This window comes from Grus americana, chromosome 3, assembly GCF_028858705.1.
Source record: "Grus americana isolate bGruAme1 chromosome 3, bGruAme1.mat, whole genome shotgun sequence".
Taxonomy (NCBI): Eukaryota; Metazoa; Chordata; class Aves; order Gruiformes; family Gruidae; genus Grus; species Grus americana.
The window spans coordinates 16,549,605-16,567,165 of record NC_072854.1 but is presented as its reverse complement, the minus strand read 5'-3'; the positions used below and the strand labels follow the sequence as shown (position 1 = coordinate 16,567,165).

The 17,561-nt window shown below is 48.5% G+C and overlaps 1 protein-coding gene across 5 annotated transcripts in view; it reads left to right on the top strand.

Moving 5' to 3' along the window:
* Positions 1-17,561, top strand: part of HPCAL1 (hippocalcin like 1) — an 85,892-nt gene that overhangs the window by 15,723 nt on the left and 52,608 nt on the right. Inside the window, exon 1 of one of the 5 annotated variants that reach the window (XM_054821591.1) lies at positions 1,191-1,270. The exons of 1 other annotated variant lie outside the window; for it this stretch is intronic. The gene's annotated coding sequence lies outside the window, so the exon portion shown is untranslated. Of the gene's footprint in view, positions 1-1,190; positions 1,271-2,083; positions 2,548-2,895; positions 3,260-17,561 lie in introns of those variants that run through there. 3 more of the 5 variants (XM_054821592.1, XM_054821590.1, XM_054821593.1) reach the window with 3 other exon arrangements.

Genomic DNA, 17,561 nt, shown 5'->3' with positions numbered 1-17,561 from the left:
ATTCCCCAATAATTGCTGAACTCAGAATTATTTTCGGTATTTATGCAATTTATCACAGGATAATATACAGAATATTGGAGGGCTTGAAGAGAGGAGCAGCTATGAGTCCTTCTCGAGTAAGCACCTGCTGACCATACAATGTCCCTGAGTCTCCCAGCACAGGCAGCTCCTGACAGAAACGTTTGAACGCTGTGCTGAGCGGGTGCAATGCAGCACAGGGACATCCACCCGAGAATCACCCCAAACCGAGGGCAGGGCGCTTGCAGCCGCCGAGCCCCATCGAACCAGGGCATCCTCACGAGGAACCGCTGGAGCCTCCAGCAACGGCTGCAGGTCTCATCTCACAACCTGTCCTCTGCAGGACATGGGGCAGTGCCATGCAGAGGAAAACCTGCTGCTGTTGGGGCTACCAGGCGACAACCACGTTAAAAACGAAAGTGGGATTGAACGCCACAAACCGTCTCCTCTCAACAGACGTCAGCCCTGAGAGCTGTACATCTCAGAGGAAGCCTCAAGTAGGTACTTGCTGTTGCCACCTGTTCCTGGGTGGAGGGTGGTGTCGTCATTCATGCCACCGCCCTCCCTGGCAGAGCAGCCGGAGAGGCACGGCGGGAGCTGCAGCCCCATCCCCGCAGCCGCTGCACTTACGTAGGCAACGCTCGCTCGCGCAGAGAAGGGTGTGCAGGGAAATCAAGGGGATTACTCAATGTGTAATCATCTCCTGCAAGGAGAACCCAGCTTCAAGTATGTGAAGTTGGCAGCAATGGTGGTTGCATACAGTTTTCCATTATATGTTCCTGGTCGAGTTGCTTCTAGTTTTTAACTGTTCAGGTTCTTTAATTTCCAAGCTTGTTCTTTGCCTTGGGCCGACATTTTTGTTATTTTTTTTAAGCTGGCGAAATGGTTGAACCATTTCTGAAAAGTCTTGGAGAAGATGGCTATTGTTGAGTAGCATTTTCATCTCTTTGCATCAGTGTATTCAGTTCCAATGTATTCAGGCTTTGGGGTACATGTGAAAGGTTTGGAATTTTTTTTTTTTTTTTTTTGCTGTCCTTATAAAAATCTATTGGTCTTAGTACAGAGATAAGCTTTGAAAAACTGCTGCTTTGGCGGTGGTGGGATTTTTCTGTTTGTTCCTGCCCCTGCCTTGCCTCCCAAGGTTTGTCGCTAAAATCTTGAAGTGTCTTTTTCCTGGTGTGGCCTTGATTTCAGCTCTATTCAGTTCTTATCTCGAGACTGCACTGAACGTGCCCACTTAGTCTCCTATAAGGTAGGCAGAGTGAAAGCTACTGATAAGGCACAGTGGCAACTACATTAAATTCTCCATATATTTTTGATTTGAAAATGTGCTGGGCAGGAGTGGGGGTGGGGTGGGGTAGGGGGGGGATATCCTAACGGGAGGATTCACTTCTTTGTGCTGCAGGCCGTATTTATGAGCAACGCTTCCAATTACCTCCCTTGGGAAGCAGATTAGCATCAATCCCTAAATCCCCTCCATTTTGTGATGGGGTGCGCGGGTAAGCTGTGCAAGTTCACGTCTCGCACAGAACCGCGAGCTCCGGTCACCAGCCGGGTGGGATTACAGCCATCCACAGGCTCAGCTGACTGTACCCAATTTTTCCTGCACCAAATTCACCTGTATCGCTATCAGCCTTGGTGGGGGGCACTGCTGGGATGGGCGGGGGGTGCTTCGGGTGGCACGGGGGCTTGTCTGCATCGCCCTGCTCGGCAGGGAAGCGTGGGGTGTGTTGTGAGGCTGTTGTGCTCGCTTCCAGCGGCCGCTCCAGAGCCGCCACCGCTGCCAGCTGCCACCGTCCGCCTTGCGCACCCAAAACTTGCCCCCTCCAGCCTCGCCGCAGATGCGTGCAGGGCCTGGTGCGAGCTGGTGCCGCGGGAGTCCTGCTCCATCGTTTTCTTATTTGCTTGAGGGTTAAAAAAAGGGGGGGAAAAAGAAAAAAAGAAAAGAAAAAAAAAGAAAAATACAAACTTTTTTCCACCCCCTCTCCAAGCCCACGCCCGCGTTGCCGGTGAGGCCGGCAGCGAGAGCCGGTGGGGCGGGCGTCGCCCCTCCGCGGGCGCGCAGCCCCGCGGAGCCGCCTCTCCGCGCTGCCCCGCCAGCCCCGCACTTCCTGCCCGCCGGCAGCGGCGGCGGCGGCGGCCCGGGGAGGGCGGGCAGGGCGATACCAAGTGGCCCGGCTCGGCGGGAGCGCCGGCGGCAGCGGCGGACGGCCCGTCCGTGCGCGGGGCTCGGCGCTGCGCACGCCGCGGGGCGGCCGCAGAGCAGCGGCGCGGTGCGCTCCGCCCCCCCCCGGCGCGTCCGCTGCCCCGCCGGGGAAGTTGAGCTCCGTCCCTCGCTCTCCCCGGTCCCTCGGCGACGGCTCCTTCCTCCCCCTCCCTCCAATGCGCCTCCCGCTCATTTCCTCTTTTCCTCCCCGCTCGCCGCCGCTCCGCAGGCGCGCGGCTCGCCCGGGCGCCGCCGCGGAGTTGTAGCTCCCAGGAAGCCGCCGCCGCTTCCAGGCCGCCGCGGGACCCCGCTCCGCCAGCCGGGTAAGGGGCTGGGGCTGCCCCGCTGCCGCCCGGGCGGCCGCTCGCCGCCGCCCGCGGAAACTTAAGCGGGGCTGCGAGAGACCCGCGCTGCTCTCTCCCGCCGCGGGGACCGTAGAAGAGCGGAGCTGGGGTGGGGGAGGCTTTCCGGCTTTTTTTTTTTTTTGGGGGGGTGGTGGTGGTGTATTTTTGGGGAGCGAGGGTTGGAAAGATCCCGGCTGGATTGCGGGCGCGGGGCGCTCCGCGCATCTCTTGCACCTTCGCGGAGCGGGGCGGGCGGCCCCTTCGCCGTCGGGGGATGCGGAGCGGATCCCCCCGGCCCCGCCGCCGGGCTGCGGTGGCAGCGCCTGCCTCGCCCCGAGCGGGGGGGAGTGCCGGCGTTTTCCCCTGCCCTCGGAAAAAAACCATATCTGCGTATTTGTATGTCTTTCTCTCTATATATGTCTGTATATCTGTACATATATGCGTGTGTGTATGTGTATATATATATATATATACACACACATGCCGCCCGCGTGTGTGTTTGGGCTGTGTGTGAGTCTCGCCTGATGATAAAGGAGTTATGCAGCTCTGCTTTATGGTGGTTAATGGTTTACCCGGCAAAGTTCCCGCCGCATGAATGTAGCAGGGCGCTTTGAGTCAACTCCTTCAGATCCGGACTTCCTATTTGCCACCTTCCCAAACGGCCTCTGAAAAATGCTGGCTTTTGCTTCTGGTGAGTAGGCTTTTTTGGCTGCCTCTTCCCCTGGGAGATGTCTGCGGCCACGGTGGAGGCCGGGTGGCTGCGGCCGAGGTCACCCAGGTCCCCTGAATCCAGGGCAAGGGGGGACACCCTGCTCCCGGGAGGTTGTGGCAGCGAAGGCGGCTGCCAGCCATGGTTTGCATCAGGCTGCCGGGGACTGGCTGGAACGCAGGGCTCTGGCACGCAGTCGCTGCCGGAGTACCAAGAACCGCAAAAATAGGGAATAAAGCAAGGCAAGTGTGTTTTTGTACAAGTAAGTTTCCATGCAAATAAGTTTCTGCTCATTTTGGGAAAAGGTCGTGTAATGCATTGTCTGGAGTGAAAGATTTGCTGAGAAAGACAGCTGGGTGTTCAGCAGGTCTGTGTCTCCTGCTCGCAGCTGGGTAATTTATACCTTTATGACAAAATCCTGAGTTTTTTCACAGGAATACTTGTAGGCAAGCACTGGAACTGAGCGTTATCCTGTAATCTCATTCACAAATGAAAATCTGGTAGAGAGATCAGATTTTCTGTGTGCGGGAAAGAAATGAGGAATCAATTACTCCCTCCTCAAAATATTCCGCACTTTTCCCAGTAGGAGCCATTTGTCATGGTTTCGGGTTCCAAAGCTCTTCTTGCCTGAGATGAAACTCAAGCAAAGACCAGGGGGCTATTTCAGCAGCCCACTGGCATGATAACACTGTCCTGCATGGGGTCCCACCAGAGTCATCGGGTGATTCCCATGGCAGCCAGGGAGGGGAGCAGAGCCAGAGAGAAGCCCGCATGGGGCCCTGCCTACTCTGGGGCCGAATATCCACCCCGCTCCCGGTGCTTCTGTTGGGAGCCCCGAGATTCAGGTGAAAGGATCTTACGACTGCGTATGTTTGACTTCATCTAGTGTGGTGAGGCTTGGGAATAATCAGCCCGCACCCTCACCAAGGTTAGGTGGGAAGATGCTGGCCAGCCAGCAGGGCACGCGTCGCCTCTTCCTGACACCTATTTTCTTTTTTTCTTTGTTTCTTGCCTTAAATTTAGGGTTTTTCTGTGTAGAGGTGCAAGTGTAGGAAACTGGGAGGGGGAAAAAAGTGGGTGTTGCTATAGAGTGGCTGTCAGAATGCTGGCAGCAGCTCTGCCAAGGAGTCAGCTCTGCTGGCAAAAAAAGTGCTTTTTGTTGGCGTGGCTTAGTCCGTTCAGGGAATTGCAATGGTGAGAAGAGTTCTGCCAGCTGCAGGAGTGAGGTTTGCTCTTGCAGCTGGATGCTTGCACCAGCAGGAACTTGTCTTAAGTGTAGACAAACCTTTCGAGTTGCCAAATGAGGCTGTTGCTGTGTAGGTGCAGGCGATGCTTTGCTCGCCGTGTGTCGCAGCTGGCATCGTGGCCCCTTGTTCTGCCACCCAAGCTCATGGGCATGGCAATAACATGGGGCAGTTGTTGGGAGCTGATGATAGAGATTACTTTGTAGCCTAAGCAACATTAAACTTGGATTATGACTGTGCAAAAAACAAAAAAAAAAAAGGCAAAAAGAGAAAAAGCATGTGATCTGTGATTAGAAATGGTTGCAATTAAAAATACTCATGCAACATGATTATTTTTTTTTTTTCAAGCAAGACAACATTCTTTTGAGTGTTGATTACTTTGATGTGAATGAGACAGGAATACTGGTAGACCAAGGGGGCAATCTGAATTAAAATTCTATATTGTTGGGGTTTGTTGGGTTTTGGTTTTTTTTTTGCTTTCAGTGGTGCAAGACTGTAAGGAATGAGCTTGTGCTGTCTGTGTATGCAAGATGCACTGATACTCATGGGAGGATGATCTCTCACTTTTCTAAAGAACTTCTGGTCTTTCCTTCAAGCATGACTTTTAGGTCAGATTCAGTAACAAATGCAATATGTTTTCCAGTGAATGGAAGAAAAACAGACTTTGTTTTTTCTTTTTCAAATGTGCTTTTCCTAATTTTCCTAGGATGCTTTCCATAACGTCTGCTTGTGGGATCAGTTTCTTTGTTCGTTGTCTGTATTTGAAAATAGTTTGTGTCCAACTTCAGTATCTTCATGGAGCTTAACTCGGACTGAAGTTAAATTTCTTTTGGCACGAGGTGATGTATCTTAGCTCATATTGACTGTATTACTGTATTGTGTGGGATCCTACCCATGGATACTGCAAGGATTTGCTCTTGCAAAATTGTTGGGTTTTAATGAGCAGAAAATGTTTTAAATCAATGCCTGAAATTTCTGTTATTCCAAAAATCCTGAGTATTCCGTTGTTCCTCTACCATCCTGAGATTATAACAAATGCAAACAATTATCTTCACTTCATCAGCCTTTTGCTGTATAAAAGCTTTCACGGGTAGGTTGTGTTTTGCTAACCTGCTTATTAACCCATTGATTTCTGCATTTCTTGACTTCCCTAGATAAATATCTTCTGCCTGTTGTCACGCTCTGATAGCAAAGTCATTGTGAATCCTTAAACAACGGGGGCAAATACTCCATGAAGGAGCTCCTTACCTCCCCGAGCCTTTCAATTCTTCAGCTGAACCTCCTGGAAATGTGACCTTTCTGGAAGTTCGGTGTTGCGTTCCTTAATGACTGGGAGACCCATAGGATCAACTGCGGGATGAATTATGCATTGTTCTGCACTGATTGCGCTGGTGTTAGAAGGCAGGAGCTGCGGGGGGGGGGGGCAAATCCATCTCATGTTGCAGTTCTTTTGGACTGTACTGCATGAAATATGCCTTAATTAAGAAATGCTGCTTATAATTGACACAGGAGGTTTGTAGGTACTCGTGAATAACCAGGGTGGAAGAGATGGCAGTGGTACTTTGACTTTTCCATTGTTTCTTGTCCTGTAGGTGTATATCTTTTTAAAGTCAAAGAAAGCAGCAAGTAATTTAAGGAATTCTCCCTGGTGATCTATGTTAGTTGAGATACTGTAGAAACCCATGCCAACAGCATTCAGTACAAAAGATGCCAGCTACACCCTGGTCAGCTTTTCTCTTCTTTTGCACACTGCGTGTTCCCCGATGATCGAACTGCCTACATCAAGCATCACAGTCTACTTGAATCTGGCTGGGGAAAAAAAAAAACCAACAAAAAACCCCCCAGCAACAAACTTAAGACGTAGCTATAGTTACATACAGTTCATGCACCAGCCTTCAAGACCTTCTGCCAATTTTTTGGTGACTTCTACAAATATGTTTTAGCCTTTTCTTTTTCTGCCCTCTTTTGAAGGGAGATCATGCTGCCTAAAAGGGAAAGGGTGCAGCTGGATAAATGCATGTTAAACAACTGGGGAAAAAGGGTGCTTGCTCGTGTTTCAGTTGCTGTAATCTTAACCTATTCAGAGAGGTGTTCTGAGCTGACAGTGCCTCTTTAAATATCCAATTGGGTTGGAAAATACTGGATTTGGGTGATAGGGACACCTGGAGAAGTCGAGGGTAGAAGGCATGGCTTGCACCTGCAGAGATGCTCGCTGAAAACCGGCTGTACTGAAATCCTGACACGCTTGCCAAGAGCAACAGCTAAACTTGGGCAGCTGGTTTAGCAATTAAATTATGTTTTTGTTTTGGACAATGGCTTTATCGTAATGAATTAACCGGTGGACTAGTCAGAGTGGCAAAAGGGTTTGTTTTTGATTCCCCAACCATGCAGCATGCCAGTATTGGGAACATATTTCCCACCAGTGGAAGTGCAAGAAGCGTTTCATTGAGTGCTCTGAGGAGAGGGAGGGCGTGTGTGTACGTTCTGGTGTGCAAACCCCAAATTCTTGTAATTTCTTGAAAATACAAGCATGTGATGGATGGCATAGCTTGGGCATGGGATGTGGAAACATATCTTGCCGATGCTTGAATGTTGGCACGTGGCTCATGCAAAGTCATTTTAGAATAGGCGGGGGTGGCAGCAGTGGGAGGAGGGAGGAAAAGAAATGCCTTCGGGGGGCCGGGAGCCAGCATGCGGGCGTGCTGCAAGCCTTCCTCGCCACGCTTCTCATTCACCTCTGTTGCGCACAGGCTAGCGTATCTATGCAGAAGGGATGCTTTTCCTTGCTCAGAGGTAGCAGGAATTTTTTTCAGGTTTCTTTTTTTTTTTTTTTTTTTTCTTTCTAAAGGGCACTGTGTGCAGGATGCTCTCTGTTCTTGGCAGTTCGCCCACGGTGTGAGGGGAGAAAGCTTGCTGCTTTTGGTCATGCTGCAGAGAGCCGCCGCCAAAGCTCGTTAGCGTTTGTGGGGCATCCTTTCCTTTTTCTCTTTATGGAAGCTTTTATTTATTTTTTTTTTAGCAGGTAAATGGTGTTTCTCCAAAGACATCACTTTGTATTTCTTAAAACAACTTATCTGGGAGAAGTAAATTGTCCTTTGGAGGACAGCTTTGGGGCTGGAGGATGAGAGCTGCACACGCATGAGAGGGGAGTGGGAGTTACAAGGGAGGGCATTGTGGATGCATAACCATCAGCACCGACTCTAACTATGAAATGTGTGTTCAGAAGAAAGCAAGCATACTTTGCGGTGCTTAGGAAGGGGCCCAGAAGCAACATCTGTTAAGTATGTTAGAAGATGCTTGAAAACTGCAGGGAAGGCAGCAGCTCGAAACCTGGGCTTGGGAGCACAGGCCGGGCAGGAGCTGCCTGGCTGGTGGGTATCTATCTACCTTTCGTAGTCCTCTGCAGAGTGGTCAAAGCAGTGTCCTGGAACAAGCCGGGGCTTGTGCTGTTCCTTCCAGTTTCCACTTTGAGTTTCTTCTCCAGTAGTCAATACCCTTGTGTCTCGTGTCGCCTCTCTGTCTCCTCTCCCCAGTGACTGTCCTCCTAAAGCTCTTCTACTGAAGGAGCTGAAGTTGCTGTACGGGGGAGAGGGGAGAAGAAAGTGGACTCAGTATAAAAGGCCCTCTGGGATTAGACACTGCTTTGATTTTGGGTGGGCTCAGTTTTATTGCTCTTGATCTCATGCATGTCAGCTTTGCTTCAGAGGGATTCTGGGGGGCTTTCCACAAAATGGGTGCTCCTGCAGGGAAGAGTTTATTAAAGGAAGCGTTTATGCAAAATAAAATGGGGGTTGGAAATACAGGTAACTGACAGTCACCTTTTTGTGATCAAGTCTCTGAAAGCCAGAACCATTTAAATGGGAACGAGCATGTGCCTGTGTCCAACCTCTCTCCTGGCTTTGTGCAGTGAAGCCTGGATGGTTACATCCAGTGGTGGGTGGCCGGCCAAGGCTGTCCCTGGTGTGAAGAGCCTGATTCACCCAAATCCCATGGCCAATGATTCCCCTTGGCTTAGGTTTGACGTGGAGCAAACCCACTGAAATTAGTTGTGGGAGACCTTTTCATCTCAGTTGGCTCCTTTGCTGTTGGTAACTCATTGGCTGCGGGGGGCGGTTTGCTGGGTGTGGTACCCTCAGTGATGGCTGTAGCTCCTTCTCAGGTTGTGGGGACAGGAGTTTGGTTGCCGCACACGTGCCTGTCCCCCCGCAGTGTGAACCTGGGGGTGCTGCGCTCCTCCATGCCAGGCTTGTCCCAGGAGCAGCAGCTCTGCCTGGGCCAGTCAAGGGCTCTTCTGGGGTTGTCAGAAGATTTGTCAGAAGATTTTTTTTTTTTTTTTTTAAAATGGAAATTGGATTTCATTCCAGCTGACAGTAATTGGAGCTGTGGTAGTGGTCTGAAAGCAAATGAGAATGAGCTCTGTAGACTCCAGCCACAACTTTCTGTTCCATTCATGTCATGCTTCTTAAAATGAAATTTGTTCCTAAATCTAGCCCTAAAGCTTTGTTACTAAGAGCTGTGTTTTTCTCAGGAGATATGCAAAGTGAGGGAAAGCTATTCTTTATTTTTTAATTCATCCTCTAGTCCTCTTCCCCCATTTCCTTAAGGATGCCCTGAACCTGCGGGCTGACTTGCCCAGCCAGGTTTGTCCCCACAGGAAACCTCCTGACCCTGGTGGGACTTTGCAAAGGAGCAGAGAGTCTGCCTTTGTCCTCCTCAGATTGTGAACAGCCGTGGCTGGACCCTGCAAAGCAGCCTGCAGTTGCAGGAGGAGGAATGTGTGACTACAGAAATGTCTCCCTGCCCAGCCGGGAGGAGGAGAGGATCTTTGTAGAAGAAAATCCCATTCCTGACGCCTGCCAAGGTACTGCTGGATCCTCCAGAGCAGAGAGCCGAAGCAATCCCTGTGCCTGTTGCAGGAGGGGGGTCTCTCTTCAGAGAAAATGGCTTGCTGCATGCGGGGTTTGACAGATCTGAGCTTCTCAGTTGCGCTGTCATTTCTCCTCTCTCAGATCTGCTGGTTTTTGCCCGTGTCTTTCATCACCCCCAACAGGCGCTGTTGGCAGGTTGTTTGCAAGGTGTGTGCTGCAGCTTTCCAGAAGTCCTGTCCCTCAAGCAAGGCAATCTGTTACGAGCCGATAGCTTTGGTTTCAGATGCTTGGTGCCCATGGCTGGTGCTGGGGTCTTGTACGCCTCATTAATGGGCTTGATGACTTTTTATACTTGGTGGGGAGGCATGTTTGTTGCAAAGATGCTCTGCAATGCTTGCTCAGTTTCATGAATGCATTGCAAAGACATTTTGGGGGAAGTTTGATTATTCTTGAGCTGTGCACATGTGAAAGGCTGCGCTGGCTATTGAATATTAATGCCTGCTCAGGGGCTTGTAACGAGCGTGCCTCCTGGTGTAACAGTCATTAGACAGAAAGAAACCATCAGTTGCTTTTAAATATCATGAGGGGTATGGCGTTGTGCCTCCTGCTTTCCACGCGAGCACACTCGCTGTTTCTTGCCCGCTGTTTGGGCGGTCTGTGACCCAGGGAAGATGGCAGAGCGGTGCCGCAGGCTGAGCTCCTCGGGGCTGGCTACCACCTCTGTGACAGCGTTTGTGACATCCCTGTGCTGGGTTCTGCGGCTCTGGCCGGAGACTGTGGTTGGTGCCACAGGGGGTTCGCAGGGTGCTCGTTTGCCACCGCTTGTCTCCTCTCCTCCTCCAGCTCACCATAATGTCCATGTCAGGCCATGGAGATGCCACGCTCCTGCTTTCCATTATCAGCCTCCATTTAAACGTAAGCTTGGCCACAACTTTTCTTAATGTCAGTCAGCGGAAGGAGAGGGAAAAAATCCCTAACTGGAGTAGCAATTGTGACACATCCCAAAGTGCAGACTTCAAGGTGGTCACCCATCAGTCTTCTCCAGGTGCCTGGTTTCACACAGGTCATGGCTCCCACCAAGTACAAAGAGGAGGGGACTTCCAGTGCTGTCACCTGAGTGTCCCTGCGGCTCCCGAGGAGGGGTTCACCCGTCTGTGTTTCACACAGCCCTGCTGCTGGCTGAACCCCATCTCCACATCCCCCGGTTGTGCCGGGACAGCCCGTGCCGAGGTAAGCTGCCGGGTGCTGCGGGGAAGCGGCTGCCTGTCCTGGCCAAGCAGGGAAGACCATCAGCCTCCTGGAAAAAACATTGTCACCTGAGGTTGATATTTTATGGTCTCTAATGGAGTGATTGACGTGTGCAGGAAGTTCTGCTCTTAACGCTGCTTTTCCAGCTCTCTGGAGGTTAACAAGACACTGGTGCATCTGGTTTTTGCTTTGCTTTCAAGGTGGTTTTTTTCCCTTGTAATTATAAAGATGAGAATGTGTAAATTTTTTAAACCAATAAATGACCTGCCCAGGAGTGCTAGTTTGTGATAAACTCAGTTTAAACTCAGCTGCATATTCCATAGCTGGAGAGTGCAGGGAATCTGTGGTTTTATGTAGCGTAAAAGGGCCTCAATATGCAGAGAGGGTTAAGGTTATATGAGGCACGTTAGCCGTGCCATAACAGCATTTATCAATGTAATTTGGTTTTTTTAATAAATTCAGGCTTCTTTCAGTCCTTGGAAAGTTTTTAAAGTATTACATCTACTGCTCTGTTACATCCTTCCACCTGCTATTGTAGATACAAATTTGCAATCTCCTTTAATAAAAGGCAGTTGACACTATGCCCGATGTATCTGCTTAGCAAATCTTATTTTAGCAGATACCTCCCTTCCCATAACCTGCCTTATTCACGCCATCCCTCCCGAATCTTGATTGTGTAACTTGAATGTAATGTTTAGTTTAGAGCATCCTGTGAAGCAGGGAAACGCAACTGAAAAGGATGCTAAAAAGGGGAAGAGAGAAACTTCCTGGACAATGAATGTGTAATGACATAATTTAGTTAATTGTATTGGGGAAAAAGTTTGAAAGAGGAAATAAATAGAGGGTAGATTTACTTTAGATATTAAGAAGAAATTCTTTACTGTTAGAGTGGTGAGGCAGTGGAACAGGTTGCCCAGAGAGGTTGCGGATGCCCCATCCCTGGAAGTGTTCAAGGCCAGGTTGGATGGGGCTTTGGGCAACCTGGTCTAGTGGAGGGTGTCCCTGCCCATGGCAGGGGGGTTGGAACTAGATGATGTTTGAGGTCCCTTCCAACCCAAAACATTCTATGATTCTGTGATAACTGGCAGTGTTCTGTCCCCAACTGCCTGTATCCTTTTTAACTGTAGCCTGATCGCTTGTGTGCAAGTCAGACCAGGCAGTATGTGGCATTTGTCAATAGTCTTTTTGGAAAAAACCCAAAAAACCCACCACCAAAACAACCCTACAATTCAGCAAGAGAAAAATATTTAAGTGAAAATAATTCATCTTGTTCTGACACTTTAAATTAGATTAAATAAAATGTAATGCATTTAGTCGGCAGTCTTCGAATTTCCATACCTTCCTTTCCTTCTTTCATGTGCATGCAACTTCTAGGGGAATTTAGTGCAGTGAGCTTATACAGCCTACTCTGGCAATCAATTCTGTGATAACATCAACTTACCTAGCTTGGCTTCTAGTCTTAGTCCTAGTGCTGTCCTGAAAAAGCCTTTGCTTACCCTTGAATTTATAAAGCTTCCTTACCCTGTTGTGGTTTCATTTTAGTTGCTTTTGTGGAACCCAAGTTTGGGGTGTGTTTAATAAACCAAATAGCTTTGCTTGTGTGTAACTCTCTTAAGGACTGCAGATACTAATTACTCATTGAATTGGGCAGAGGAGAGGTTTGTACAGCTTCCTCACCCCCCTGAGGAGGGGCATCACGGCATGGTCATCCTCAGTAGCCAAAGGTCATTGGCCAACTTGTGAGAGGGTCTGTTAGCAGGAGGGACTGGGCCCAAAACCGACGTTGCAGAAATGCAATCTGCAGCTGTGGGTTGAAGTGAGCAAAACTCTAAAGCCAGGGAATTGCATCTGCCTCCACGGAGATGAATCTGTGGCGGTGTAGGCCATGATGTATTTCATGGTAAGCCTTGTTGGCATGCAGGTTTCTCCTTTGCACAGGATTATTTTGGTTTCCGTTGGTTTCCCTGTTGCTCCCCTGAATCTGGCAGGGATAACTGTTTGTGTTATGATAGCATCAGCCAGAGATAAGATTCTTGTACCACAAGCTTCAGGCTGTTCTTCAGTCAATGGTTTAACCACTGCATTGCAGCTGTGTTCAATAAATAAACCTTTGGGGATGCTCAGAGTGGCGTTTTTGGAGATGTGAAACAACAGTTACTCACTGCAGAATTAATCTACTAATTTAGGTCCAGACTTTTCAGATTGTACTCAAGTGTTTCTGTGCTGTAAAGAGTGCTCCAGCACAGCAGATGTGCAGTGGAGATGTGCAGGGCAGCATGGAGTGTGTCCTAAAATCCCACAGTAAAAATTGAGGGGATAGATGTGTTCATTTGATAGGATTTCTGTGGCTCCAGTGAGCCCAACTCTAATGTCACACAGCTAAGGCGTGACATTCCTGCTAGGGTAAGAGCACAAATCACAGTCTTCCAGACAGAGACATAGGTCTCTTACTCACCTGGAGAGTTTACATTTAAGCACCCAGGTAAACATCTTGTCGTACACTCAGGACTTGTTGACTTACCTGATAGACCTGAGTGCCAAGGGAAACCGAAGGAAAACAACCTTCTACCAGGGCAGAGATTACACCACCATCCTCGCAACACCCAGGAGCCCCACTCTCTCTGTTCTGATTTTTTTTTTTTTTAATGGTACAATATCCACCATTATTTGTTCTGTCCTCTCTGCTGAGAGGTGGACCTGGCTTTGCATTTCACCTTGCTGTTACAGGTTAAATTCACCAAGTAGTGTCAGAGTGGCTTTGTGAGCAGGTGTAGGTACTGGTGATGCTGCAACAGGCTTCAGGTTGCAAAAATTTGTGTTGGAAAGTTGTCCAAATAAACTGCACAGGGAGAAGGCTTGAAGGCAGAGAGCTGTCAGGAGTTGGACACCTCAAAATGCAGGCTGCTTTACAGCATGAGAAATCAAAGTAGCCTGGGAGCCTGTTCAGTCTGTTCAGTCAGGAGGTGCTCCAAATAAGCAAACACGGCCTCCGAGGAATGTTTTGAACTCCTCCCTGTTGCCGTTTCCTGATACTGTCGGTGTTTGGTGTTTCCTTCATGCTCTGGCAGCCGCCTGGTTACTGTCTGCCCTGTGAGAAGTGGTGCTTCTCTACGGTGACTGCTGGGAACTTCCATCGAGAGTTTTTGGGCTGTGTGACCATCTCACTGCATGTGTCCAGTCTGATGTGTTCGAGTTGAGATTCACTGTTGTTACGGTCGTGGTGACAGCAGGTATAGGGCGTATCTCCTGTCTGCTACCAGAGCTGTTGTACCTGTGGCTTGGCTGATGGCCTGGGACTCGAGGGAGCGACATTATAAATATCTAAAGGGTGGGTGTCTAGAGGAAGGGACTAGACTCGTCAGTGGTGCCCAGTGCCAGGACAAGGGGCAACGGGCACAAACTGGAACACAAGAAGTTCCATCTCAATATGAAGAAAAACTTCTTCACTCTGAGGGTGACCGAGTACTGGAACAGGCTGCCCAGAGAGGTTGTGGAGTTTCCTTCTCTGGAGATATTCAAAACCCACCTGGATGCAATCCTGTGCAACCTGCTCTAGCTAATCCTGCTTTAGCAGGGGGGTTGGACTAGATGATCTCCAGAGGTCCCTTCCAACCCCTACCAATCTGTGATTCTGAGATTCAATCTCTGATTTAACTGTGTGCCTCCTGACATGTTCCTGGGGAGGCTGCAAGGTCTCTGTACATCAGTTTCCCATTGCAGTGGTTGGATTATAATACATTTCTAGGAGTGTTGCAAGCACGTTTCTTAGGTGAAATGGTACAGGGAGAGGTGCCGCTAGCAGCATCCAAGGCAGAGAAAGGAGGGGCAGCAGTTTATTCTGTTGACACAACAGAAATGTCTCTCAGCAGTACCAGCCCCTCAGGGGATGCTCAGCCAGAGGTGTATCTGCACTGCAGCCATAGCAGGATATCAAGAGAACACTTGATTAGCTTTTACATAGCCAGCATCTCAATCTCAAGTTGTACCGCCCTGGAGCTCAGTATGGGCTAGAAAACCTGCCCAGGAGCCAAGGGAAATGATCCTGCACTGGGCTCTGGTGGCATCTGGGCTCTCTGAGCTGCGCCAAGTGGTGTAAGTATCCCTGGGACTTAGGCAGGTTGGCAGTGATCTTAAGTAGTGACAGTCCTTTGATGGACAGGGTGAACTGACCAACTCCTCTTCTGGGATGTAGGGGCCTCAAAGAAAACAAACATGGAGGACAGAGTCCTCTGAGAGTTTCCTTGCACTGTGGGTTGAATTATATGTCGAGGTGGGACCTCTCAGAGCTGCTGGGTGGGCTCCAAGTGTGATGGCTTACATGCACTGTAAAAGGGCCTAGTGTGAAAGGTGAGGAGGAGGAAGGAGGCAAGAGGTGAGTGGGGAGAGACTGTGCTATGGAGGAAGGGTTGGGTGGACACACTCCAGAGCAGTTTGTCAGCCAGCACGAGTGCAGTCTGGATGCATCCACAAGCATGTGTAGAAGTGCAACAGCCAGAGGTGAGGTGCAGGTGGGTGATGAGCTGGCTGGCTGAGGGGGACTGAAGGAAAATTACAATAGTTCAGTTGGAAGGGACCTACAATGATCATCTAATCCAACTGCATAGCAAGTGACAGGACAATTAGTTTCTTGGCTGTCCATGGACTATTGCTACCCATGTGAGGGCTTGGAGGACATACAGTTTTGCAGTCCACTTCACACCAGTTTGCATTTGCAAGGAAAAAACCCAACATACTTTTATAACAATAGCAGAGTCTAGTTGGAAGAGAAATTGCAAATAAGGGAGAGCAGAGACTTCATGTAGCGCTGGGAGTTATCTCCACTGCTGCATGCGGTGTTTGCAGGCAGGTCACACCATCCACAAACATAGCAACGTTAATAAGAGTATTGATTTGTCTTAATGCAGTTATGAAAGCTGAACCTTGGAGGTGTGGGAGGGCCTTATCGGTAATCAGCATTGAGATTGATCAAGGATAGTTATCAGCCAAAGGGGAACAAATGGAGGCTAGAAGAGGGCAGGGTAAAATAGTGGCTATTAAAGGAAGAAAAGCGCCCACAACACTTGAGGCTTCTCCATCATGTAGAAAGAAATCTACTTAATATATTATGTCTATGACTCAAAGCAAAGGCATGGGGTTAAAATCACTTTTGAAAACCAGACAAAAGAAAAATAAAGATGTCTGTAATGGTTTTGGTGCTAGCTAAGGTGGGACCGAGGGCACTGCAGGATGTGGCAGAGCAGGGACGGGAGGCAGGGCTGGGTGATGTGTTGGGAGGGAGTTTCACCCCTGCCAGACAGGTCAAAGCATGGTCTGAAAAAAAACATTTGTCACCTTGGTTTCTCTGGTCCATCAGTGAAGCTCTTTTTATAAGGAAGATCTTTACAAATGACTCTTTGGAGCAGTCTCCTCCTTAAGGTTTTTGCTAGCGGCTCTGAAAATAGTAGATTAATGCACTTGCCTTTTCCTGCCCAGCCTCCAAAAGTTACTGACATCTCTTCCTTTAATTCTGCTTTGTAATTGAATTTCTGCCATAAGTTGCTTCTGCTAATTCAATTATACCTAACTTTTAATTGGCAATGGATTTAAATACTTCATGTGCTGTTAACACAGAAATTAACGTGTGCTGTCCGGTTACACTCTACTCCATCAGGTTGGAGCAAAGGTTTTGAATAATTATAAGAATTTAAGTAGCCATATTTTTTTTCCCAAAAGTCTTTTGGAATGCCAAAATCTAGCCAAGGACTGGGAAATGCCATTTATTTTGAACGTATAAATATGGACAAATAATGTTACAGTATTCTGTAAGGTTCGTTGAATTGGGAAGGCACAACAGTTGTGTACCAGCAACACAGAAGAGAAATCAGAAGAGTTTCTGGGTTGTGTTTCCTATTTTGCCATTGACCAGGTTGAATCCTTACCTTGCCTTTCCATTGGGTTTCATTGGGTTGGCAGCTTGGAGAGATACCATCCAACCCCGTATAAGGATATCAGGTTTTCTCCTTAAAAAGATGTTGAAGCTAAAATGACTTGTTTAAATACTTGTATTGCTGCCAGGATGCAACATTTGTGAGTGCCTGCCTGGGGATCTCAAGAGTAATAGAAAGTTTCATGGAGTCTTGGATCTTCCTGCGAGCAGAAGGCTGATGTAGTTAACATCTGCACTGACGAGGGAAGATACCAGGATAAAATAGGAAAATAACCATTTAGGGAGCACTCGCTTAGAGGTTTTTCTCTTTTTCTTTATTTTTTTTCTTCCAGGTCCTCTGGGCCTCAGGGAAGGGTTTGTTTAAAACAATCCCCCAGATGTTGGGAGGATGCATGTGGCAAGGTTGGTCTTCAGTAAAAGCTGGTCAACCAGCACCACCGGTGATTAGGGGAGAGGGCACCTGCAGGAGGTGGCTGGTGACTCCACTGCAGGGTGAGATGCCCTGACCTCACCTCTGTGACACTTGTCTCATTCTCATGATTCGTAGAAGGAGATGGATTTCAGCTGGCTGCTTAACTTCAGTTCTTTTCAATTTCTTCTGGGTGATTATTTCTGAAAACCTGTGGGGAATTTGTGAGGTTTCCATAACAATGGAAAAGCAAAAAATATAGTGCTAAATTTTTTTAAAAAGGAGATGGAATTGCAGTACAGTCAGTCTGACTTTTATTACAGTATTTTCCTGAAAGTTAATAACTTATTTCCCACCTAGGCATCTTCTGGGTGCTTCTGAGTAACAGCGTGGATTAGTCTGGAACAAATCATGTCAGACATCCTAATTTCCTTCTACAGCAGGGTAACAGGTCTCATGGATAGAAGAAGAACAGATTATATGATGTACTTCAATACTAGTTAGGTTTTTGGCACTGTTTTGATATTCTCAGAAGGATGCTAGGGAAAAGAAAGTTTGGTGAAACTTTTGCCTTATAGATGGTGTAACC